The sequence below is a fragment of the Charadrius vociferus genome, unplaced genomic scaffold (assembly GCF_000708025.1).
Source record: "Charadrius vociferus isolate BGI_N301 unplaced genomic scaffold, ASM70802v2 scaffold282, whole genome shotgun sequence".
Classification (NCBI taxonomy): Eukaryota; Metazoa; Chordata; class Aves; order Charadriiformes; family Charadriidae; genus Charadrius; species Charadrius vociferus.
Window position 1 is genome coordinate 853,871 of NW_009647731.1, and position 25,766 is coordinate 879,636.

Below are 25,766 nucleotides of genomic sequence, written 5' to 3' on the forward strand. Positions count from 1 at the left end.
AGACAGAAAAGCGTAGTGCGAGTAGAAAACAATGTGGTCTTTGTAAATATAAATCATGCCTTAGTAGTTCATTACCTGTTTAATAAGAATAGTAATGCAGTGCATATTCTTAACTTCTGACTTCCAGAATTTTGGGACTTACCATTTTATGCATATGTCTTCAGATATTGAAAAGTATCACCTTCTCCTCCATGTGAAACTGTGATATATTTAATGAGAAAAATTAGGACTTGACTTTGACACATCCCAAAACCCAATACTGTCTGTAAAGTGAGATGTTACTGAACTATATTAGGAGTGCTACAAACTTTCCTTTAAGGAAGGCAAGTCTGAGGCTTGAAAACAAAGCCATTTAACTTTTTGGATGAGAAAGCAGATGGCAAGTTTGTTTAGTAAGACCTCTGACCTCTGTGTTGTTGGCATTTCTTTTTTACTTTACACCTAAACCAAAAACTGCTTGAAAGGCTTTTGTTCACATATTCACAGCAAATGTAACTTTTCACTGAATATAGAAGCAGTACAAAATACTTAGAAGAAGAACGTAGGATTTTGGCAGGGCTTTTAAAGCATTCTTGAAAGTAGCTCTTAATGGATGACCACAATGGCCCTTAGGATAGTATTGTTTCTGTGCTGCTGAACATAGTACTTGTTCTCTATCTGTATTAATCAAAACCAGAAAACAAAGTTTACCTTAGGAAGAATCATCCATTTCGCTGATGTCATATCTATTTATTTCGGGTTCCTAGGTTTTCGTTCCATAGCAAATACTTTATGTTGCATCAAAATGTTCTGGAGCTTGCCACAGCTGGATGAGTTCTCGAAACGCTGCTGTGGAAATGTGTGACAGTCTATGTTGTACCTGCTCCTTTGGGGCCACTCTGAGATATTGTTAACTCAGTACAAAGGGAGCAGCATCTTTGACATGATTTTTTGTGATGCTCAGAGTGTTTCAATGTGTTGTGTCACTAGGAACGTCCTGAGTGTGCAATGTGGTCTACCTTGTAATATGGTTTTAATATTAGCATGTCAGAGCTGACTATGGAACACTTGGTCTCTTACTTTTGCTCTTAATTGTTATCCCTCAAATTCTGCGTCTCTTCATGTGCTTTCTAATGGAATTGTAAAGGATCACTTGTATCTCTGGGTCTAGTCATTTTCCCCACCCTGAAAGCCATGCAATGGATGTCTAATGCTGAAGGGCCCACGGAGCATCTGCTCCATCCATTCATGCTCACCACAAAATAATTCCAGTCCTCCTCACTGAATTTTAGTAAGCTAGTAAAAGACCGCAAGTCACATCTGCAATGTTTCACAAGAGGAGATAGATCAAAAGCATCACTAAAGGCTTATAGTCCTTTGGGGAAAAAAAAAAAGCGAGTAGACCACGCTTAATGTTACTGAGAGAATCCTACAATCATTTTGCTGAACCTGTCTCCAAATTCATTTGTGATCTCTCATCTGGCTTTCAGTTGATTTATGAGTACATGAAGAAGGCACCCCAAATGGACGTCACAGGGATTTTAACATCAGAAACGCCAGTGCTCCCTAGCTCACAACCTGTTCCTATACCCAGCCCTTCTCTGGAGCCTCACGTGGAGGTGCAGCATCTCCCTGCAGAAGTCAAGTCGCGCGTGAAGAGAGAAACAACCTTTCTGGATCCCTGCAGGTTAAGCATGGCAGTAGTACTGTGTGAATATGATGCAAATAGACAGGATCAATAAGCAATTTCCTTCGTAAAACAGAGGAGACCTTCCTGACATCTGTTCTTTAAGGATAAATCCCAAATATTTCTACCAAGTTACAAGACGTGAATTACGATATATCTTAAGAATTCGGTGGCATGTCCTCCTTGCCCACACATCTCTAGAAGATGCCGGTGCAGATGCATCCTGCTTTGTCTTCTCTTGTGTCTATCCCAGTCTATGTGAACACACACAGCTAAACCCCCATGACAGTGTATCTGGGTACATCTGTCCCTGGGGGTGTGTGTGAACTGAGCCTCTCACCCCCTTCGGTGCATACATGCATGTCCCTCCTGCAGAGAGACACAGCTGTGGCATCACTCCCCGTCTTGCCTCTCTAAGGACCTGGTCTCCCAGTCACCTGTGGCTTATGGACAACTCCTCAGCCCTCAGTGATACTGCTCAGAACAGACCGCTCAGCTGCATAAATGATGTGTGCACAAATGATGTCTCCCAGGTGATTATATGAAAGAGACAGCATGACCCCATGGGCCATGGCCATAGAATCACAGAATCATTTTGGTTGGAAGGGACCTTTAAGATCATCTAGTCCAACCATTAACCTAGCACTGCCAGGTTACGACTAAACCATGTCCCTCTGCACCACATCTACACCTCCTTTAAATACCTCCAGGGACGACGAATAAACCACTTCCCTGGGCAGTCTGTTCCAATGCTTGATAACCCTTTCAGTGAAGAAATTTTTCCTAATATCCAATCTAAACCTCCTCTGGTGCAACTTGAGGCCATTTCCTCTTGTCCTATCACCTGTTATTTGGGAGAAGAAACTGCTCCCCCTCCCCCCCCGCCCTCTTGCTACAAGCTCCTTTCAGGTAGTTGTAAAGAGCCATGAGGTCTCCCCTGAGCCTCCTTTTCTCCAGGCCGAAGAACCCAGTTCCCTCAGCTCATCCTTGTAAGATTTGTGCTCTAGACCCTTCACCAGCTTCCTTGCCCTTCTCTGGACATGTTCCAGTACCTCAATGTCATTGTGGTTGCTAGAGGCCCAAAACTGAACACAATACTCGAGGTGTGGCTTCATCAGTGCTAAGTACAGTGGGACAATCACTTCGTAGCCCTGCTGGCCACACTATTCCTAATACAAGCTGTGTCCCAGTTTCTGTCTTGGTCTATGAGCTCTGTCAGTATGATCTTGTGGGCCATATCCATCACAGATCCTTACTGCTCCTCAATGCAAAGCCCAGTTCTTGTGCACAGTACTCGACTTTCACCCATGTGCTAGTGTATGATGATCGCTCCTGCTTTAGAAAAGAGATGCTGCTGAAATGCAGTGGGCTGAGACGCTTTGGATAGCTGTTTGGGTAAGGAAATTGCAACCAGGTAAGACTTTTCCTCTTCAGCTGCTTGATTTGCTTTACACTCTGGGTGCGAAATGCAGTGCTTTGCACATGAACACACCTGTGTCCTCTGCTGGGGTGAGAGCTACCATCCTTCTTGGGTTTGTCACAGCCGGTGCGAATTGAAGAGGAGCCAGGAAATCTGCACTTACAAAAAGTCACTGTAGCCTCAGTTCCCTACAGACACAAATGGCTGGGCCAAAGCTGCTATCTGCTTCACGCTTCTTTTTCTCCTGGTCTGGAGGTGTGAAGTCCCATCCCCGTCTCTGCTTTTATAGGATGTAAAGATGGTGGCTTCTCCTGGGAATCAGGTTACAACCACTGCATGAGTCAGCTTCCAGATATGTTCATCAGGGCTACTGAACCTTGCTTGTGTGTCCCAAGGTGAGGATTAATCTTGTTAATGTTTGTAAAAAGCTATGTAAATGATCTGTATCATGCTGACAGGTCAAGTACTGCATTGCTTACTGGCTGCTCCTCCTGACAGTTTAAGATATATGCCAAACAATGTCTCTGCTTTCAGACGGCGTTCACTGATGTGGCTTGACTGGCTTAACCCTCTCAGGAGTTGGCCCTACTTCTTCTAGCGTATTGATTGGGTGAAACGCCACAAATACGCAGGGTGGATGCTTTTCACTTAACCTAGAATAGAACAAATAAATCGATTCATGCTTGTGTAGGACCAAAAGCTCAAATGAAACCTCTTGGATCTGTTATAGCACATGTGCAATTCAGGTCCTGACGGACACCTGGAGAGCAACGAGGGTGAGCAGAGCTCAACGTTCTGCTTGGCTGTGGGCAAAAGGCAGCAGCAGAAGCTGCTTCTGCCAGCCGTGGGCAGGATTTGGCCCTCTTGCACCCGCAGGAGCTGCAGGTGCTCAGGACAGCTGCAAGGCTTAGCATGAACCCCTCTGAGAATGTGAACCCAACTCAAGAGGAGCGTGTGCTTCAGATCTGGGAACCTTTTTGTCCTGTGCTTATCACATAGATCGCAGCCATAATTGGTTATTGAGATTGGAGCCTGACAGTGACAGATACTGTACAAACAGTAAGAGACACTGGAACTTCCATAACTAACTCCACAAGCACACAGAACAACAAAAGGTGACCAAAAGTTGCGTAACTAGTTTCACTGGCTGCTTTACCACCTACCTGCTCCCAGTTATCAGTATTACATGTGGATTTTTGCTATGAATGATTAATACTTTCATTATCTTTAATGCTTTTTGCAGTGAAGATCATTTGCCACTGATCTTCACTGATGTATCTGTGGGTGTATCTATATTTTTCCTTAAATACCTAAGCTAGAAAGCAATGCTGCAGCATGAGGCAGTGGCTGTCCTTGGTATGAGCTGTTACTAAACGAGAGTAGGACAGCAGAAAGAAAGGGACTTTCTGTGAATCTTCATTGTCACACGGTGCTCTTCTTTGAGGCTACTAGAGCTGATAACTTACTGTGTGGGTCATTTGCAGGAACTAATGCAGGGATAAGGAGTTAATATATACACTGCAATTTGGGTGATTAAGTTATGAAAAAGTATTTTTTTGTTTCTACCACTATTGCCTGTCTGGGAAACTTTGCTTTCAAAGCCTAATCTGGGGCCTGGTGGAATCAGCGACAATTGTGCCACTGATTTCTTCCACAGCTTGATCACACCACTGGCTGGTTTCAACATCACCACCGGTACAAGTTGCTGTGGTAGAAAATATGAACAGACTGTGGCTTTGCTCTTTCTTTACCTGAAACTTTCTTTCCATTCTTTTCCTGCTTCAGACATTTATCTGCTGCATACTTTGGGCTTCAGCAAATGCTCAGGGCATATCTCTGCGTCTCTGCACAGTGCCTTTGCACGCAGATCTCCACCGGTATTAGCAGAGCTGCTCTGCAACCGGGTATCTCCGAGATTTAGCACACGTCTTGTTTAGTTTCACTCAAACAGCCTGTTTGTCAGCCACAAAACTCTGTGAAAATGATCGACAATGAAAGGAACTGATTTCTTCTTCCTCCTCATAAAATGACTGCCAATCTCCATTTAGAGGGTTTGTTTACACCCGTATTAAACAACCTGTATAAATGTACCCAGCCTGTGTTGATCTAACTGGATTAAGCAAAATGCAGAGGAAAGGCGGTGGGACGTGGGCTTGGGGGAACATCTAATGGATGTAGCAGGACAGTGGCTGTAGTTTCAGGTAGCTGCTCCTCACGGAGGTGCAGGCTCCTTGTACTTTCTGGCTATGTTGGAGCTGTCCTGGGCACGGTTATGTGTGCAGCAGTCCTGTGACTGCAGCAGAGGTATAGCTGGTGGCAGTTATAAATGACTGCAAGTTGGAACAGGAGGAATTTAAGCACCGTGTTTGGGAGGTTTTAAATACCTTGTTTACTGCGCTGTTAAAAAAAGTATGTAAAATTATAACGAAATAATGAAAACCAAACATCTGTAAATCTTCCTTTGAGGAGATGTATAGTAATATTCTTGTGTTTACTGTTTTGACAGCAAAATAACACAGGAAAAGACCCCAAAATTAGCATATACAAGAAGTCAGGAATGAGAAAACAGAAGGAAGGCAACACAGACTTGTGCTAACAGAGGGATTATGGCTCTTGAGAGAGGGCAAGGTGCCATCTATGATGAGCAGTCGTTTTTGCAAATCCCTGTTTTCCTGGTTAGCAATTACCACCTGGCAACAGTGAAGGAGAAGCAGCCCATACCGTGTTTTGACAAGACGGAAATCTGGTGCTTCGATGAAATGTTTGGTAGCTCTGCACAGCATCCTTCTGGCAGCACAAACCTGGGGAGAGAGTGCTAATGAGCAAGGAGGACAGAGATGCAGTTTCTCACAGCCCGGGTTGTTCATGCTGACCAATGTCCCACTTGCAAAGGGTGTCCCCATCCTCACGCAGGTGCTCCCCCAGGACCCCAGATGCCCTTAGTCCCCAGTGCCACCTGGTGCTTTGGCCACTGGGCCATCCTTCCTGCGACAGGCAACAGCATACAGCAAAAACGTTATTGCAAGTGTGGTGTCGAAGTTTGTTCTTAACTGGATGTGAAGTGTACAGAGGGTGGCACAGTCCTCACACTGGTAGAGCACGGTTGGAGTGCAGCTATCTATGAGAAAGCTATTCTGTTCCTTAATTATTCGCAAATACCTGCATGTGGTGAAGTGCTGAGCATTTGTAAGTCAGGCAGGTTTTCTCCTCAGTAATGTTTACTTTCACCCCAGGGAGAGTGCAGAGAGTGTGGCTGTGACCAGAGCGGATGACTTCATCAGGGGCGGGAAGTTAGCCGGCCTCACTGACAGGTTTTTATGAAGGGTTTCCCAAGGCCAGCCTGCAGCAGCGCATCACTACAGATATGCTTTTGACATTTGTAGTCCAAGAAGCAGAGGTATTCAAAGTAAAACACCGCCAGTGGGTTTCCATAAAAAGCCTGACTCTTGGATTATTTGTGGGGGTTTGAATGTAGCTTTGAGTTGTACAACCCTAAGCTTTCTCTTGGAAGGATTCCACAAGCCTACATCCTTCTTCCTTTCCCCCCGCAAGCAAAGGGAGCCGCAGCAACGCTGCTTTGCTCTGCAAGCTACCTGCAACCTCTCCCTGCCAGCGAGCAGCTCCTCCTTTGGCTTGTCCCCTCCAAGCAAGCTCCAGTGAAGAAAGGACTGGAGAAAGGAAGGAAGAACTGGGAGCAACTGGAAGAAAGAGAGCCAAGAGCTTGGAAAGACAAGCTCAGGAATCCTCTGAATGTTCTCTTTCAGAAATAAGCCAAAAACTGCTCCTGGCCAAACCTTAGCTTCCTGAAAACTTGACAGAATTAATTTCTTTATAAAATAGATTATCCTTTCAGAAAAGTAACTGGAGTCTTTCTTACTAACCCACGCTGAATAGATTGTCCAGTTTTCCTATGGCTGCTGCCATAGGTCCTAATCTGATTATAGGCATGAAATGTCGGCAAGTGTAATTATGTTGCAGACAGATTTCTATGTCCACAGACAGGTTTTCAAATAACAAAACGAATATAAATATTGGATCTATGGAAAGAAAATGTCCATTATTAAAATCAACCCACAAGCTTGTACCATGAAAAAGCTTTCTTCTTCAACAGAGCTGTCAGCCCCACTGAGATTTTAAATTGGAGTTTTTCTAGTGTAGCTCTCACTTTCTATTTAAAAAGCGAAGTCAGAAGCATTAAACCTTTGTCTTGGGTTTTAAAAATACAGGAAAGCTAATATAATTGCTGTACTACTGTAGAGTTATGAGCTTTTAGGCTCTCCAGTTTTTGGCAAAGAAAGCTTATGTCTTTTGATTCACGGAATAAGACATTTCCCTATATAAATTTGCCATATGCTTTCTCTTCAGAAAAAAAATCTTCATCCCTTCCTCTCCTCTGGACCGTTTGGCTTGGCTCTTTGGTTTTTAACTGCCTGTGCTTCGCTTGAGAGCTGGCTGCATTTCAGTCACCAGTCACTGTGCAGAGTCTCGATGTGAATTATTGGAGTGTGCTTGGCATCTGGAGATCTAAGGAATTGAAAAGTGTGGTTCAAATGTCAGATTGCAACTTGAGAGGCTTCCGGAGATGCAGAGCCAGGTCTGTGGTCCGACTGAGGCAATGCCAATGCCAACCTCAACAGAAAAAGTCTGTGGGTGACAAAAAGGATGTCCCTTGTTGGACCTGCGGCATGGGCAACACGGCTTGCACCTTCAGCGTGAAAAAAAGAGTGGTTTAGAGCGTGACACAAAGTCACAAACCCTGTGAGGAGAAGAAGGGGTGGATATGTCACCTGTGTCAGTGATGTTTGGGAGAAGCAAAGGGCTGATAGGATAAGCAAAACAGGGCTTAGCTTGAGCTCTCAGGTTAGACAGGCCTGTGTGAATGCAGCTAACCAGCTGGGAAGTCTCTGGAGAAAAATTACTTCAAACAAAGAGAAATCTTTGGAAGGTTGCTTCTGTATCAGCCGGAAATGGAGAGAAATTTATTTTAAGACTGTTTTTCTGAGTTGTGTTAGCTTATTTTCATTCGTCGTTGATATTGACTAACACTGAATTGACAGGACAGCATCATTCTTAATGCTTTATTAATCTTCTTTAGCAAAATAGTGTGTAAAATAGAAAAAAAAAAAAAAGAGAAAAGGAAGTCTGTGCATTTTATTTGGGCTTTTTTTGTGCCCTTCCTTGGAGTTTCTAGAGCCATAGATCAATTGCTAGTGTTTAGTGACCTCCTGCCCAAGAGTGTAGGGCCTGTGGGTGGGTCTTCTCCTATGGCTCGCACTTGTACAGTGTGTAATCTAAGATGACACTGACCCTTGCAGCCTTATGGGAATAGTATTTTCAACAGGATGAATTCTTCTTGAATATTTTCTTCAATATACCGTGTTACATGCCCAAACATTTCTTTCCTCTTCTTGAGCATATGTCCTACATTTCCTCTCTGCCCTTTGTGTCGCATGGTTTTGATTGCAGCCAACAGAAAAGGTCAAAAGACATTTTACTGCTTCTATTTCTATGTTTCTGTTAAGCTGAATTAAATTGTTGGTGCTGCAAAGTGACTTGTTAAAAAGCTTATGCTGAAAGACTTCAGCCGGTATAAACTTAAGCTGAGCTCCATCAGCTTAAACCAGATGGTTCAGAGAGACGGTGTGGTCCAAAGAACAGAGTACTGATCTGGAAACCGAGAGAGAGAGATCGGTTCTCTGGAGCTTCAATGGACAGCTTCATGAATCTAGATAAAGTTTTGCGTCTTGTTCTGCCTCAGGTTTTTTGGATGGATGGTAGAGTGACTGTATTTTAAAGCACTTTGCACATTCGTTTTTTCTTATTCCTTTCACATCTAACATTAATCAGTACAACTGCCTGTTTGATTCACATTACAGATAGTTTCTAAATCATAATATCTAGGAATGCTATGGTACCATCAAATAAGTTAATTATGTTTACCAGTGTCTGTGAGTATTCACTAGAAGGCATCACTTCTCAGTCCAGATTTAATCAGCACCGAGTTTTGCCCATCACGCAGCCTCCCATTTCTTTCCTACATAGTGAAGTGAATCCAGAAGCTTTTCTTAGGGAATGAATGATTCAGATAAGAAATTTCAGGTTAGCCTAAACTAATATTTAGTTCAGTCTTTTAAATTGGCCCTCAAATGGCCTTTGGAGAAGTTTGGGCCACGTGCCTTTATTATTTAATTTTTTAATCCCAGATATGTGACTCATGCAGGATCTTCAATTCTTTTTCTTTCTGTTGGAATTTCCCTAAATGTCATGAACCGGCAATAGCTAAATCTCTCTTCTATGATTAGTGGTCTTTTCCAAGTTTTGCTTTTTGAGTGAAAGTCCTTCCTCTCACCAGAGCCTGAAGAGTGTTGTTCCACTGCAGGGCTGCCATCTTATATGGGTTTTACATGGTCCATGACCACAAGATTTATTTTTTTTTACTGGTATGCTTGTTGCTCCCAGTCACCTCACCCTGGCACTCCTTGATGCTGCCTCACAGCATAAAAGGAGAAGAAATGGATAAACATCTCCCTAGAGGACCATTTGGCTTTAAAAATATGAGTAGAGCCAAATGGATACTTTACAAATGTGAGGAAAGTATCTTAACCAAGAAAGCATCAGTCCTATAGGCATGTTGTCACAGCTGATAGAAGTGAAAACAGGTCTGTGTGAACAAGCACAATGTCTTGGGCAACAATTCATAACAGAGAAACACTTTGGTTTGAAAGTCAAGTTGAAGGAAACATTACCAACCTACTCTTTCTCAGCATGTTGCTATTCATTTACTTACCATGACTGTTCAGCGGGACTCGGTGCTCTCCCTGTGTGTCATAAGGACACTGGGACTTACACACAATCATTTCCAATGACCAGTTTTGCATAATTCAGACTCTGAATTTTTTCTTTTTTATTAGCAGCCTCCTTATTGCAAGCAATATTTTTAGAGAATCCGTTACATGTTAAAAAAAAAAATGATCAGGGTTAAATTTGGTGCTCTGTTCTGGGGGCAGAAATCCAGATTAACTTTCCTTTTAACAGTAATTTTACTCAAGATTTTGTGAACAGAACTTGGTTTGGTGTCCATTGAAGAAAAACATAGAAAAATACACATTTCTCTCCCTAAATTCTTAAGAGGAATTATCAATATGCTACTGAACATTCTTAATGTAAGAATGCATTGAAGTATTTTTAGTTTTGTGGTTACGTTCTTGGTCTTATTCACATTTTATATGGGCATTGTTTTAAATTACTGGCACTACATTAGAGTATGCCAAGATGCATCATATAAACAGATACAATTTACCATGAGCTTGAGGCAACATGATGTGTACGTTGCATTACATTAGCTATCAAAATACGTTCCTTATATAGTACAGTACTCACTGCGGACAGAGAAAGAACACGGGTTGTTAGGCACACTGCACAGAGCGATAAGACATATGCAAATAATCTCTCCAGATCTATAGCCACATCATTTGTATCTTTTTAAAGATAATAGGAATAAGCTATAGGACAAAAAAAAAAAAAAGAATCCAAATGGCTGTGCTCCATATGCAAGGTGACATCCTTTGCTGAACAATGGAAATGCGGAAGATCAGGAAGCATATTACTGTGAGGGTGACCGAGCACTGGCACAGGGTGCCCAGGGAGCTTGTGGAGTTTCCATCCTTGGAGACATTGAAAAATTGTCTGGACATGGTTGTGGGCAACTGGCTGTAGGTGGCCTTGCTTGAGCAGAGAGGTTGGACCAGGTGACCTCCAGAGGTCCCTTCCAACCACAACCATTCTGTCACTCTCTGATATCCACAACTCGCAAGAGTGAGCGCTTGTTATAGCAATGTGCCAGTGCACAGGGGTTAGGAAATCCAGCTCTTCCCATTCTCCATTCTTCACTGCCCATCCTGATGGCCTTGCCAGAGCATTTGGTGAGTTAATCGTGACCTTTTTACTCCTGAATCCCACTTCTCTGCTGTGCCACAGAACTCTACCCCGAGCCCTGAAAAGGTGTCACCTCACTCATGTTTTCCCACATATGCTACTCCCCACAAAGGCAGCTTGTTTCCTCTCCTGGTTCGAGGTAAAACAGAACCAATTTTCTGTTCAGTAATTTTACTTTGCAGCTAAGCTTCTTCTAGTTAGAACTAGAACCAGCTACAACTGAACTCTCTGACATTAATGGTGTATTTGTAAGACAGTGTCTGCTTCCAGAGTGGTAAGACCTGATTGTTCATAATTTATGCCAAGGAATGGTATGCAGAAAGGCTTTTGCTAATACTTATTGCTCGAACACCCAAGGGCAGCTCACTTTGTTATTTGCCCCATTGGAAAGTCAGAAGTGGAAAAGCATAGGGGGGTCGCATCTCTGGGGAGGAGCTGACAGGACAGGTGACCCAAAACTGACCAACGACGTATTCCATCCCATCTGCCTCATGCTCAGTATGAAAGCTGAGGGATCAAAGGGTCAGCCCTCTTTCTTCAATGGCCGGCGTCTGAGGAGGACTCTGTCTGTTCGTCTGCATTTGATCCCGATCTGTGCATTCCTGAATCCAGATCCCAAGTTCAGTTCCCATCTGTCACTGAGTCCAGTGTCAGTGACACAATTGTCATCCTGGGAGCTTGATACTGGTTTTGTATGTATTGCATATATTTAATTTTTTTATTACTATTTTATTAATATTTGCATTGAAGTAGTTTAGTTCTCTTTTAAACTCATAAGTCTCTCTCTCTTCCCCCTCTCCCTGGAGGGAGAGGTGGGGGAGAGCATCTGTCATTCGTTTCAGTGGCCAGTCCAGCCCAAACCACGACATTTCCCCAGAAGCGTGGGACCTGTGCAAGTGGAGCTGCCGCCTCTCCCGCACGCCGTGCTTGCTCTGAGCACAAGCCAGAGGGGCAGCTGCTCGCCTGGATGGAGGGCCTGGCTCTCCTGACTGTGCTGGGTTCGTGCAAATCGACCTTCAGCGACTCGCTTCAACCTTCTGTTCTTCTCCCCCCTCCTTCCCATACTTTGCACCGTTGTAATTTTGTAAGCTGCTTGGGCTAGGTACCCTCCTCGCTCTCTGTGTCTGGTTTCTAGCCCAGATGTCAGCGGGGGTTGCCACATGCTGCTGCAATATAAATGACTAATGATGATGATAAAAGGTGTGGGAGTTGGTTGCCTGGAGTGTTATCCTACTTTGATAACTTGGTTTTAGAAACTAGCTTCTTCCTCAATTTATCTATTATTTTATCTTATTAGGTCTAATATTCTAAAAGCGGCAAGGGATTTTTGGCCGCCTCTGGTTTTGAACGCTCATCCCAGGACTTTGAAAGAGGCTTTGGAAGTTTCAGAGTTTGGATGGTGTTGCTGTCACGGTGCCAGCAGCCTTCAGCGTGAATTGCAGGTTATTGGCACCTTTAGAGTCAGCTGCAACTGTGTCCTATAAGAGGCATTCAATAGGGAAGTGCTCTATTTTTAAATTTGGGCTGATATAGGTAATAATTACACGCAAAAAGTATGTGAAAAGAACATTACCAAGGTTGCACAGCTCAGCACTTGAAGTTCAGAAATGCTGCAAGTAAAATTGTCTCTACTCCATTAATTTGCCACCTTGCACAGGTGCATCAGTCACAGACTATTTTTTGCCCAGGATCCGAGTCTCGCTTGGTGCGCATAATAGATGACACACTTTGTGACTTCAATACTTTATTTTCTTTTCACCGTTCAATGCATAGCTCCCACTCTGCTGTGAAGGCAAAATTATTTCCCGCTGGGGCACTCCAGGGTGTTCCACCAGGCAGGTTCTTACCACGTGCGAACACTGACTTATTTCCATTTACAGCACCTTAACAGCATTTCTGGGTATCGTTACTCCCTAGTACAGCTGGTAACCTTGGGCAAAAAAGAGTAAGATTACAAGTATCCATAACTGTGGGTGCCTGATGTAATTTTGAGTACTGCAGCTCCCATTGGCTCCCACTGCAATGGCCAGTATTCGCCACTTTGAGATATTCAAGCCTCCAAGCCCAATGTGGGCTCCCAGAAATACGGAAGAGGGGAGCAGTTTTGAAAAGTGTGGTGTGAACAAGTTGTCCCGTTCCTCAGGGCAACATCTCACACCTGCAGACAAACAACTGCTGCTCCTCTTCTCAGACTCTCCTTCCACCTTTGAAATTCTGCAAAAAAAAAAAAAAAAATTGAAGAATCTGTCAGCAAAAGCTTTTTTCTCTCCTCTTCTATGGCAAACGCATCATGCCCTCACTGAAGCTGGAATTTGGGGGGTAGAATAGCGCTTAGATAAAACCTGCCTGATAACACATGGACAGAGGGAGGCTGAATTCATCCTGGGTCACCTTTAATTGTGGCATTTTTGGTCTTTGAAAATTAATCAAAAAAGAAAAAAACACACACAAAAAACAACAAAAATACCCTAAATAATTTCTTTTTGAAAACCAAACTGCAAACCTTTTGCCACTCAGATTTTCGTATTGACAACAGTCAACGTCATTTCAACCTACTGAAGATGCTTTGAGCTAAAAGAGTAATTAAACAGGAAAAAAATTACAATAGAGGTAATTTCTTTTATAAAACTGATCACTTAAAAATAAACACATAAAGACAAAGACCTTCTTCAGCACTTATATCAGGCCATCTCAGCTACAATAAAATTGCCAGTGCAGTGAAGATGCTTCAGTATTTCATAGAAAAAGTTGTCAGGTTTCTATACAGATGAAACGATGATCGGTTTCCAAGCATCATTCCTGTAAACAGCAAAACTGAATTTTTCCCAGAAAATATTGTCCCTGAGATAAATGGCTGGCACTCTTCATTTCAGACCAAATTTTAAAAAGTTATAAGAAAAATGGACACAACTTTTCTAAATCAGAAAGCGTCTGTTGGCTAGAATTATTTGTAGTGTCCCTTAATGTAGCTGTAATTAATTTTTGGAATATAGTTGGAACGAAATTATTCTAGATTATTTGTACCAACAAACTGTTTCATCAGGAGAGGTCACTTCTGAAGTACAGGCCAAATTATCTCCCAGCCTTGGCTGAATTTAGAGCTATTATATAGCAAAAAAAATTAATACAAATTTGCATCACTTTTCCGTCTCTTAATATTTCTTAAATGTCTTCTGAAGCAGCTCAGTTTCCATTCCAACGTGCAGTGGTGAGGGCAGATCTTCAAATTGCTTGTGACAGAGGTTATGTGCCTTCTGGCAGATAACGGAGACCTGTCTTTCGCTGAGACTTGGGTATTGTATTTTTTCCTTTACAAGGCTTCAATGTATTTTTGCTCCTAAAAGAGAACCCTGGAGATGCCCTTGAAATAGAAAATGAGGTGCTGAGATCCAGAATGATGGAAAGAGATACTTTAACATCTCATTCTTTCACATAGCTCTGTCGGCTAATGCTACTTCTATCTGGGCAACAGTGAAAATTTTAAGGCTTTTAACGGAGCTATTTTTAACTGAATATACCAGCATCCAGCTGTGCTCACTGTAGTTTTTTTGTTGTTCTGCTTTCTTAGGCTCAGGAAAGATGGGCAAAGGACTAAGAGAGAGAACTCTGACTTCAAACTTCAAATCTTTATTCTATCGTCATTTCTGGGGTGTGGAAAGAAGAGAAGTTAGCCTTTTTTTTTTTTTTTTTCCCTAAATGAAAAGTGTCCCTTCTACCAACATTGTTATGTATAAATCATAAAATCTTTGGAGTAAGGACAATACATCTTCTGAGGGTGTAGCGCACAGCCTCCACATTAATTCCAGAAGCCCAGAAAAGTTTTGTCCTTTGTTGCTCCAAAACCCCCTTGTATAGCTAGAAAAGGCAGAGAGAAAGGCAAGAAAGATAACCAAAAGCATGGAATAGCTTCTGTATGAGGAGCAACTAGACAGAGCAGGATTTTAGAGTCTTGAACAAAGATGACTAGAGGGATATGGAAAGAGACTTAGAGCATTCTAGGCAGCCTGCAGAAGAAAAGCCGATCACTCACAGTTTCTCAAATTACATAATGAGGAATCAAGTAACAGGTTCAAATAACAAGTGGATACTTTTTCAGATGTCCCTTAATAAACTTTTGAGCTCATTGCTAGAGGGCACTGTATAGAAAAAAAAATCATAACATCAGTTCAAACAGCAGTTAGTCAAATTTAGAGAAAACGAGTCTACAGAGGGGCATTAAACCCAAAGATGCTTCCTCTGGGGGAGGAAATCCTTGACCTGCAGATTTCTGGACTCTAGTTAGGTACAGTGGGGCAAGCGTTACTGCATGCTTGTGCTGAGCATCCTTGGCATTATCTAATGGCAAGGGGACACCTGATCAGCTGTACCATGGTCTGGCTCCTTTTGGCCACTTTTATGCCCATTAACCCTGCAGCGTGTTTGGCCTTTACTGGGCATCTTATAAGGCGGTCCTGGGAAATCTCCACAGAGGCAAGCTCTGGCTGTCCTTTCCCCACCAATGGGAAAGGAGCAGCGGTGAGACACAAAATAGCAGTTTGGGGCTGGTGTTTGATTCTTCTCCTCCTTCCCCAGCGCAGCTGCTGATTCGGGGCCAGGAGCACCCCGGGCTCTGCAGGACGGGGCTCAGCAGACACTAGATGAAGAGGGAGCCTGAGATCTGTTCCCCATCACTGCATCTACAATATGCAACTTTTATCTTCCAGCACTAACTGTCCATTGCAGCAGAGCGGTAAATTGTCTGAAAATGGAGTACACACATCATCGGTTATGTTTTTAGAACCAGCATGTTTGCACACATTGTAGAGGGATTCGTGCAAGCAAAATAAACATAGACCATGTCATTCTTCCTCTCTTCTTGCTGATAGAGGATATCAGGCATTAACCTCAGGAGGAGTGGGAGGGAGGAAATACTCTTTCAACTCAAAAGGTCTGAAAAGAAATAGCGAGTATTTAAGAGGAGGGCAACGGAAAATTCTGTAATTAATGACAGAACAAGAGGGAATGGCTTCAAGCTCCAACAGGGTAGATTTAGACTGAACATTAGGAAAGAATTTTTCACAGAAAGAGTGGTTGGGCATTGGAATAGGCTGCCCAGGGAGGTGGTTGAGTCACCATCCCTGGATGTGTTTAAGAGCCATTTAGATGTGGTGTTGGGGGATATGGTGTAGGGGAGAACTTTGTAGAGTAGGGTGGATGATTGGACTCGATGATCCCAAGGGTATCTTCCAACCTAGACAATTCTATGATTCTATGAAGGACCACGTGAAATGTGTGCTGCAGTACCAACCGGGAGGCAAACATTTCTGAGCATCAGCACCAGGCACAGTTTTGTGTATCAGGAAAATGGATTATGAACACAAAATAGGTCGGCCTAAACCAACAAGACTTATACTGAAATTTCACCACCGTTTGGGCACAGCCAGAAAATTCATCGTGTCTGGATTTGTGAAATTTGGAGTTTGAATCGTAAATGCTTGCAATTGTGTTTTAAATAGATTGCCAATGTTGACCAATAACAGTTCATTCTTTGTAGTGCATCCCGTACCAAAGGGGAGAGGGCTGTGCATTAAAGGGTGACTTACTGTCATTTCAGTCATGTTGGCTTCTTTCACAAACTGGGACTCATGAAGCCTTATGACTCCTGGTATGGGATACCCTGCTGTAGGTGGAGGAGCCGAAGGCTGTTTGTGAATCTATGGATAGCACTGTCTGCACACAGGCAGCTAACGGAGATGCTGTAGTAACAGCCTGGTATTTAAGGATCATTATTCTGCTACAGATCATAGCTTTGTTTGTAAGATAGGTATAATTCTATTCAAAATATCCAGTCTTTTTATAATGGAGCTGAAGTATCCTCTGCATTTCAGGGTTGCGCATGGTCCCAGAGACATAAATGAGGAGAAGGAAGGTTGTGCTGCAAGTCCTCTACCTCCTCTGAGTTCTGAGCTGCCTAGGGGCCAAAAACAGCTGCCAAAACAAACTGGATCGGACCCATGGCGGGGACCAGGAAGAGTCCTGTAATGCATTACTTATTTGAATTCTGCCCTCTCAGGATAATCTCTTTGCTGCTGAGTGCTTCCCTTTATACTTGAGGAGACCTCACATTGCTGAGACCTTTGGAAATATGCTGGCTGTAGTGCTATAAATAGCGTGTGTTTCCCACTGACTAAAACCTGCCAGCATAGCAGCAGCCTGACGTGGGTTGATTTTCCTGCTCGAGGACTACATAAGTGCTTGCGTCCTCTCTCCGTTGAGACATCTCTTCGCTTTAGGCACTGGTGTCTTTGCTCACTGCTGCGAAGTGTTATTGAACCTGGCTCACATTCGTGCCCTTTCTGATCTTTTATCTCAATGAAACCCCTCTCCCTGGGCACCTTTCCTTGTCTCCCCTCTCCCTTCTTTTATGGCAGGTCTCTGCTTTTCTCAGGTATGCTGATTTCTACCGTATATTCGTTTTTGCTCATCTCATTTCGATTCACCTGCTGTTCATACGTACTGCACACCACCTGTGCAAGCTGCTGTGTCTAAATGAGCTTTTAGTGATGCTTCTTATGGCCCCAGAGCTTCTTTTGGCCTTATCTTGCATTTACATGGGGCCTTTCAGTTCTGTAAATTCCAACTCTAAAAATAAATGCAAATGTGTGTCCCTACAGCCACCTGTGTTTCCCTGAGCAGGATCTTGACTGATAGCTGAGAGCACATTTTGTTAGTGGGGTTTAGGAGAGGACTTTACCCAGTCAAAATGGCACAAGGAAGGTGAGAGGATACAAAGTCATTGCAGAAGTGAGAATACGCCAATGTAATCCTTCGAATAAGGATGCTAACAAGCACAAATGGGTTTGATACCTTTGCCTTTCTCCCACGGGCGGCTGGCAGCAGCGAGGTTGCCACTTCACTGCCCTGCTCAGCATCTTGCCTGGGGGCTGTCCAGGACCGGAGCTGAGCACCCAGCTTTCCCAGGCCCCCTTGGAGAAAAATGAGGTTAAAAGAACCTGTTAGGAGGAAAGGAAGAAAACGCCGCTTGGCTGTGATGTTCGAGTGGGGTTAAATCCTCGAGGAGCCTCTCCTCCCTGCTTGGTAATTCGAGCACTTGGTGAGATAAGGGAAGGTGTCAGCTCCAGCAGCATCTGAACTCATACTCTGCTTTGTATGATTTCTGTGCCCTCTTCAGTTTGCTAATCAAAACAAGTTTCTGCTGTGTGTTTCTTATCCCCAGAGGGTGGAACTATCCTCAGAAAATTAAAGCTCTCTTATCTCTTAATGTGTCATCACAACTAATAGCCTGGGGACTGTAAACAAGTTTAAATATCAAAACAATTTGGCTGGTGATTGTCTGTGATTATGGATTAAGAATACAAAATTTGTGCTTGCTGATATTCAAGCTAGATTGAATAAAAGAAGGGCAGATCCTCAGCTGGTGTAGGCAGAGGTAGCTCAGCTGAACTCAGGGGAGAGAGGCTGCTTTGCACTAACCGAGCATCTCACCCTGGGAGCTTTTCAGAAGTTTTCATTCTTGTTTTTCAAGATGCCAGATAATACACAACAGCACGGGCTGATCAGGGCGAGCACTGAGGGCCCCCGGCAGAGCCCGGACCGTCCTCTCCTCCTCTGACTTCCCAGGAGCTCCGCTTCTGCTGGCTGCACCCTCTGCTCACAGCCTCTTTGGGGACCTCATAAATAATGACTTAGAAGAGAAATGATTTAAGATTACAAAACTTTTTCAAGAGCAAGTCAAGGTGCCAGCATATTTAAAAGCTGACAGATATGTCGAGGCAGGTACTTTGCGAGGGATGTGCTTTGTATCTTCAACGTGACAAACATACGGCAGTAAATTCACAAACGTGCACTTGCTGCTGCCTTTTCCAAAGCCCTGACACTGAGCCATCACCTTTAGCTTAGCTCAGTCGCTGCTCACGCTGAGAGGGAAGAGACAAGTAAAGATTATCTCCTTTTGCAAGAGATGCTTCGCCTAGTTCACGGGACTGTTTGCAATGACATTGGTGTGCAACAGGTCCCACAGATCTGGGGAGATGGTAGGGGGTGTATTTTACAGCACCGTTGGATTTGAAATTTTTCATGTTAGCATCTCCCTCCTTTGGAATTGTTTGTGGGGCCTCACTGCTGTTGTGGATCATTTTCTGACATAGTTTGGGCTGTTCTTCAAAGAATCTCACAGATGAGAAACTGAGGCAGGGAGAGACTGGATTTCCCATAGATATATTAGAAGTCAGCAGTGGTGCAAGGAAATGAATAGTGCAAGGACTGTCCCAACCACTGAAATGTCCTTTTTTCCCCCTGTGCAATGCAGAATACTTGGAATACATATCTTTGCATGGGTAGCTTTTCAGAATACATATCTTTTCAAATGCCTGATGTTAGGTTAATGAATCTTACAAAATGAAGTAGGAAACACATTAATTTTGATATAGCAGGAAAGTGCTTTCCTAATGAAGTAGTAAAGAAGGATAGTTATTAAAGAACTGGTAAATGTAGTGCTCTCTATCTGTCCTATCTCAGCACTTCCATCAGAAGTTCTGGGTAAGGAAAAGGAGTGTTTCTGACAAGCTTGAAGTCTCACCAGGAAAAAATAAAAGGAGCAATGTGTCATAAGAGTCTTAAAAATATGAAACAATGTCAAATAAATGAAATCCATTTCCAGAAGAGAATAATAAAGGCTGAAAAAAGGTACCCAGAAAGCCAGAAGACTTTTCTATTTTCTTAATTGGGATAATTATACTAAAACTGACAGCAAATATTTTCCCAGTGGCAAAAAACACCCACAAACCCCAGCCAGACAAAATACCGCTCTGAGCATGAGATCTGTGAAGGTTAAAAGCTTGAGTCTGCCAACAGGAAAGTGCTCCTCTTCTCCCAAGGTTACTCCTTACACATGGAGAAGAAATTTTGATTCTGGTCTCCTCACAGTTCAAAGTCAACACTTACCTTGATTTCAACAGTGCTATATTTGGCAAAGTACTAATATAATTGTATTTAGTCCTAGTCTTGTCCTGTTTGAATGTTAAATGTCTCTTAATACCAAGCCCATTGTGCTCGCTCTCTCTCTCTTATAATTTAGGTGATGTATAAATAAGCAGCGTGGACCTGCTGGAGCAATTGCTCAGGGGAAACTAATGGTGCCAGTGTCTGCACTACACGTGTTTTGGGGGGGTTACCTTTAGACCAGCTTTTGTCTAGACCCCTGTTCCCATGGACTGAAGTTTCTTTTATTGTTTTTATAGCGCATTAAGAGCTCCTGGAGCACATCTTTGGGTGTAGTTTCATCCAAAAAGGGTGCGGTTCATGCAGTCCCAGGCTGCATCATAGCATGAGCTAAATACAGCACATAGCCATGGCAACAGAGATGACTTCCAACAAGTCACGTTGTGCATCAGCCTATGCACAAACTCTCAACTGCTGTTGCCTCCTTGTTGTGCTTTCATGCTTATCATGGCCCTGGTCACCAGCTTCTCCATGCGTTGCACTGAGGACCTTCTCCCTCGGTTAAGGGCACTTAGTAGGACAGAAAGAATCTGGCAGTCTGAGTCGCATTGGCGGTGTTTGGATTTGAAACCACTCAGTATCTCCTTGTTAATAATTAGAACCTGCAAAGAGTAGAAACGTGATTGTACAACCTCAGATCAGAGATTCTGCAGCCCAGGGACCTCCTCTCTCGCAGTGACCAATAACGGGTGACTGGGAAAGGCTCTCACAACAAGACAAAGATGTGGTGGTACTTCTCCAGAACACTTTCTTAGTTTCCAAAAAATTCACAACTCAAGGATTTCCTAAGCCAGAGGCTTTATCTTTATACCTAGTATCCCTTCACATGTTTTTTTCTTTTGTGAATTATTTAACTACTTTTTAGGTTTATGTTAACTTTAGGATCCACGGTGTCCTGCAAGAAAGAGTTTGACATTAACTTCATGCTGCACAGTTTGGATTTATTAAGAAAAGACTGGTGATGTTAATAAGAGGGGTTCAGATGCCCCCATGCTGCCTCTGCTCACTTTAATCCTAGAAATAGGATTGTCTAGTGCACGTGGTGCAGAGTCACAATACCCAAGGTAAGAGTGTTGATGGATGCAGTGCATCTGCAAATCCACCCCGGCTGGAGCCCTGCACTGCTGTGTGTGGGTTTGTGCTGATGTGAATGGGAAACTCAGCCCAAACCGTGGGATGCAGAGCCGACCCATTGTTCCTTCTCTGGCTTTTTTTCAGAGCCAGAAGGGATGACCCACGGGATGCCTGGGTATGACCATGTTTCTGTGGGAGGCAGAGTGCTGAACCAAGAACACTCGGCTCTCATGGGAACCAGCCAGCAAGGAATTCACCATCCCCTCAAATCATTATGTTCCAGGCCTGGGATTTTATCAGATCGTATTTGTTATCCCGCTTGATTTTTCAAACAAACAGTGAAATACAAACATTTGCCCAGAGGGAAAACCTCCCAGTTACTGAAGGGGAAAAGAACACGATATCCAAATGACTCATGGCTTTGTGGGTGAAGTAATGGCCGCATGTCATAGCTTGGGATGGGGCTTTGCGGTCCGGTGCCACACAGAGTGGATGTACTTGGGTTGTGAGGTTAATGTAAATGGCTTTGCTAGGAAGTCTCCTGTGACTTCCCAGAGCCAATTTGCTCGTTAAGATATCACTGACTGCACGGTGGCAATTAATAAGATAGGGAGGGCAGATGGACACCAGCGGGGGGCAAATATGAGAAAGCCCTTCTGCTGCTAGAAGAGGTAGGTCCTGCAGGAGGAGTTACAGGTGGCTGTGGCTGGAGGAACTGTGGGGATTGGGGAGCTTCTGAGAGCTGGAAAGGAACTTGGAGGAGGGCAGCAGGAGCCAGCATCCCCGGGAGGTACACGGTGCCTCTGAGGCTTTGCTCTCCTGCGGCAGGTTATCTGCTGGATGAGCACGCTCTGATGTCTGATGCAGTACACCTCTGCCTGGTGCCCCCTGCTCCGGCTGACTTGCGTCTTCAGTGGGTACCCTCAGGTTATTGACTACCTCGTTCTTGTTTTCCTCTGAATCACTTGGTGTCACTAAGGCAAAACGCATAAATGTTAATGCATGTGTAAGTGTAAAGGCCAGTGGCACCTCCGCAGACCCCCGCTTCTGCCTTACTCACCACTAACCACTTGTACCTGCTGGAATTCAACCATGACACCCTTTCTAGGAGGTTGCCAGCAGTTACTCGCTGCACTATATAAGAACAACTTCGAGATGTGACAAAATACAGGTTGCTTTGTCTGGATTCTCTGTTTTCCCTCTCCATCTCTCCATGGCTGAATTTCCTCACCTCTCCTGCTCCTTTCCATCCTGTCGGTACTCTGGTCGCTGGTGCGTGGCTGCGCAGCCCAGGAGCTCGGGGGAGCTGCAGGTCCGAGCTCCCCTCTGGTGATACGTGCTGGGAGGAATTATGCCCGTGCAGGTGGTGGCCCCTTTTCAAGGAGCTCTCACCACCCTGAACATCCACACTGCATGGGACCTGGTGGTTTTTCCCTGCTGGTTATCGGAGGGAGGAATGAAGGAGGTGCTTGTGCCCCTTTTCTCCTCCAGCCAAACGCTTCCTATGGGCAGGAGCTGTTGGGCAGCATTTTTTGCTATACCCTACCACTGCTTCCTGCAGCAGAAACATCGTGGGGTAAGGTTTACGGCTTGGGAGACAACAGCAGGGCATCGCCTGAACCCAGCTGTTGGCAGATGACTTGGTTTTGGGAAACCAGCCAACCTTCTTTGGTTTTCTGGGGTGCTCTGGTTTGCCTGTGAGATTAGAATTCGCAGCTTTAGCTAAGCGCAAGATAAATAGAATTTATCTGTTTCTGACTGGAACAATCAAATGTTTACCCAGGTCTCAGCGCCTGGCTGGAAGACCAAGGGGGCTTCTTTGTTCGTGGCTCCAGCAGGGCCGGCAGCCAGGGCCAGTCCTGCACTGGAAGAATCTTCTCTTTTTAAGCAAAAAGGCTGGGGCTGCTGCTTGGGAAATGGCTGTGTTCTCCCTGCAGGCAGATCGATACATTTCAGCTCACTGCACTGCAAGTAACTTTTCATCGTACATTAAGAATGAGGAAAATAAAAGCCAAGATGGATGTTATTTTGGTTTTGCTTTTATTTTGAATTATTTATTAGGAAGTCACTGTTGTCTTCCTTCTCGTGAGGAGACAAAATGCCTTTGTCTTTTGTGATTTTTTCCTATTAAAAAGAAATGAGGTCTTCCCAGTTTTATTTCCCTCACCCACTTGCTTCTTGGTACTGAAGGCAAATCTAGGGTCTCCGCAACGTGACGAGATGGTCTCCTGCAGCCCTAATGCAGGCAAAGTCCCCACTGATGCTGCTGGAGTCACACCTCGGTGGTACATTTCTAACCAGTTTTATAACGACGTTGCAGATGAGCTGTATGTGTTACGGATGATTGCTGGCGTGTAAGCAGAGTGTTACGGAGGGTTATAAGTAATCTACAGGCTAGCTGAACTATCATTTTAATTAAGCATTTACTAAATCGCTGGTAAAAATATTAATCTTTTTAGAATGAATTCTTCACATAATGCATTATGGGGCAAAAAATCTGCAGTTGGTTCCACTATTAATATTAGTCTGGAAACTCAAACTAACAATCCATTTTGATGTTTTTCTTCCTAAATCTAGGTTATCCTGAAGGGGAGGATAAAGAAACTGGCTACCAAGATGGTAATCACTAGTGGAAATGAAGAAGATAAAGGCAATCAAGAAAAGGAAAGCAAAGAAGAAACCATCCTGGCAATGCTTGGAATTATTGGGACAATTCTGAACCTCATTGTGATCATTTTTGTGTATATTTACACAACGTTGTAAACTAAAAGGCATGCAAATAGACCAGATAAAACGGCCGTTAAGAATGACTACAAACATTACTGACTATTGACAAGTTGTTTAATCAGAATTGACTGTATATTATATTAACACATCATAAAAGCACTGCCCGCAGGCAGTGAAGGCTGAAGCACAATTAATTCAACAAGACTTTTTCACACAGTAACAAGCTTAACTCTTCTGTCCTCCCCTCTTCCTTTCCGTTTGGTTTTCAGTTTGGGGGAAAATGACTGCAATTATGTAAGTTGTAGCTTTGAAAAAATCCACCAGGGATATGTCATTTTAACACAATTCAAAAAAAAAAAAAAAAGAAAAAAAAAAAGAAAGAAACTGTACAAGATATACAACTAGAAATGTATACTGTATACCCGCAAAGATTGAACTCAAAGATGGCTTCATAGCACAGATCACGTGTCTGTTAGGTCAAATGATTTTTTTCTCTTAGTTTTTGCTTTTACTTACATTGAATCTGACAAGCTTTTTATTTAGAATGAACATATGGTGCAATCATGAAAAAAACAATTCCATTGAGCAAGGTCTGCCTAAACCTGATAAAATGTTGGGAGAAATACGTTACACGGTTATTTTTCCTTTCTCATTTGCTTAACGTCTGTGTCTGTTCATACCAATGTTTATAAATATCTATTTTTAATAAATGTGCTATATTTTTAGCATGAACCAAATATTTGGAGACACTTGTATTCATGCAGCTAAATTTTGTTCGATGAAGTGCCCTTTTTGACAATGGATGTTATTTTTCTCAGCAATTATACAGCAGTCTTGTTTGCAGCCCTCTCACTGTGGTCTGAAGCAAGCTCACATCATGCTCATATGCATGACTTGAAGTTGGAATGTCAGCTGAAAAGCATTGCTGCTTAATATGGGAAATAGCAAAACATTGTAAGGTGACCTTTGGAGACTGGTTGCAGAAAGAAGGTTCTATTTATAGTTTTGGAAAAAAAAAAAAAGGCAAATGAAAGGAATATTGAGGCATCTCACAAAACATTACGAAATTCACAGAATTTACAGCTTTCAAAATGTGGTCACACTATCTACGTACTTATATTGAGAGAAGCGAGCAGAGGTTTATGCAGTTGAAAAGAGAAATTTAGAGAACCTGTAGTGAGGGGCTTAAGCGAAATCCAGACTGCAAATAGAGTATATTTTAAATGTGAGCATTATTAACCCTTTATGCTTCTCTGACGTGCTTTAACTGAGGTCGGTGCAGTGAAATTCTCTGACTTGTGTTTTTGACAGGAATGTACAATGATGAGGATCACCATTTTTCTTCAGAGTTCAGTACCTATAAATATATGAAGCATTAAAAACATGAGACGTCAATTTTGCCTCAAGCTGCCTAAGTACGTTGCCCATTAACTCTGACATATCCTCGTAAAAAATAGGTCAATTAATTGTTTACTGATTTGTGGTTTGGATTGCTTCCTCAGATGCACAAGGGAGACTGCTATTGAAGTCAGCTGGAGCTGTAAAAAGTTTGATCCTAGAGACTCATTGATTTTAGTGATCAGTCCTGTCCCTCTGGAATCAATAATGAGCTTTTCATCGGTTTCCAGGGGCTAGGACTGGTCTCAAATATACAGAATTTCATCGCAGGATATAAAAGCAAACCTGCAAAACCCTGAGGGGCACTTCTCACAAACAGAGCTGTTTAGTCTCTTGTGGTATCACACGCTCAATAACAAAACTATTAGGAGAAGGGAAAAGGTCAGTAAATAAATTAAAATGAAATCCAATATGAAGACTGAAGGAAAAAAAAGCAAAAATAATCTCATGTTAATGGAAACACGACACGGTGAGAGAGGTGAGAAAATGAGCAGGGATTTGAACAAGCAGCGAATGGCACAGAAAGAGAGTGCCCAGCGTGCCAGC

At 43.3% G+C, this 25,766-nt stretch overlaps 1 long non-coding RNA gene across 1 annotated transcript in view; it reads left to right on the forward strand.

Moving 5' to 3' along the window:
• LOC104283363 overlaps window positions 1-24,559 on the forward strand; it is a 30,637-nt gene extending 6,078 nt beyond the window's left edge. The window contains exon 2 of the long non-coding RNA XR_717895.1: window positions 23,673-24,559. This is a non-coding gene — a long non-coding RNA (uncharacterized LOC104283363). The remainder of the gene's footprint in view (window positions 1-23,672) is intronic.
• Window positions 24,560-25,766: the final 1,207 nt, after the last annotated feature.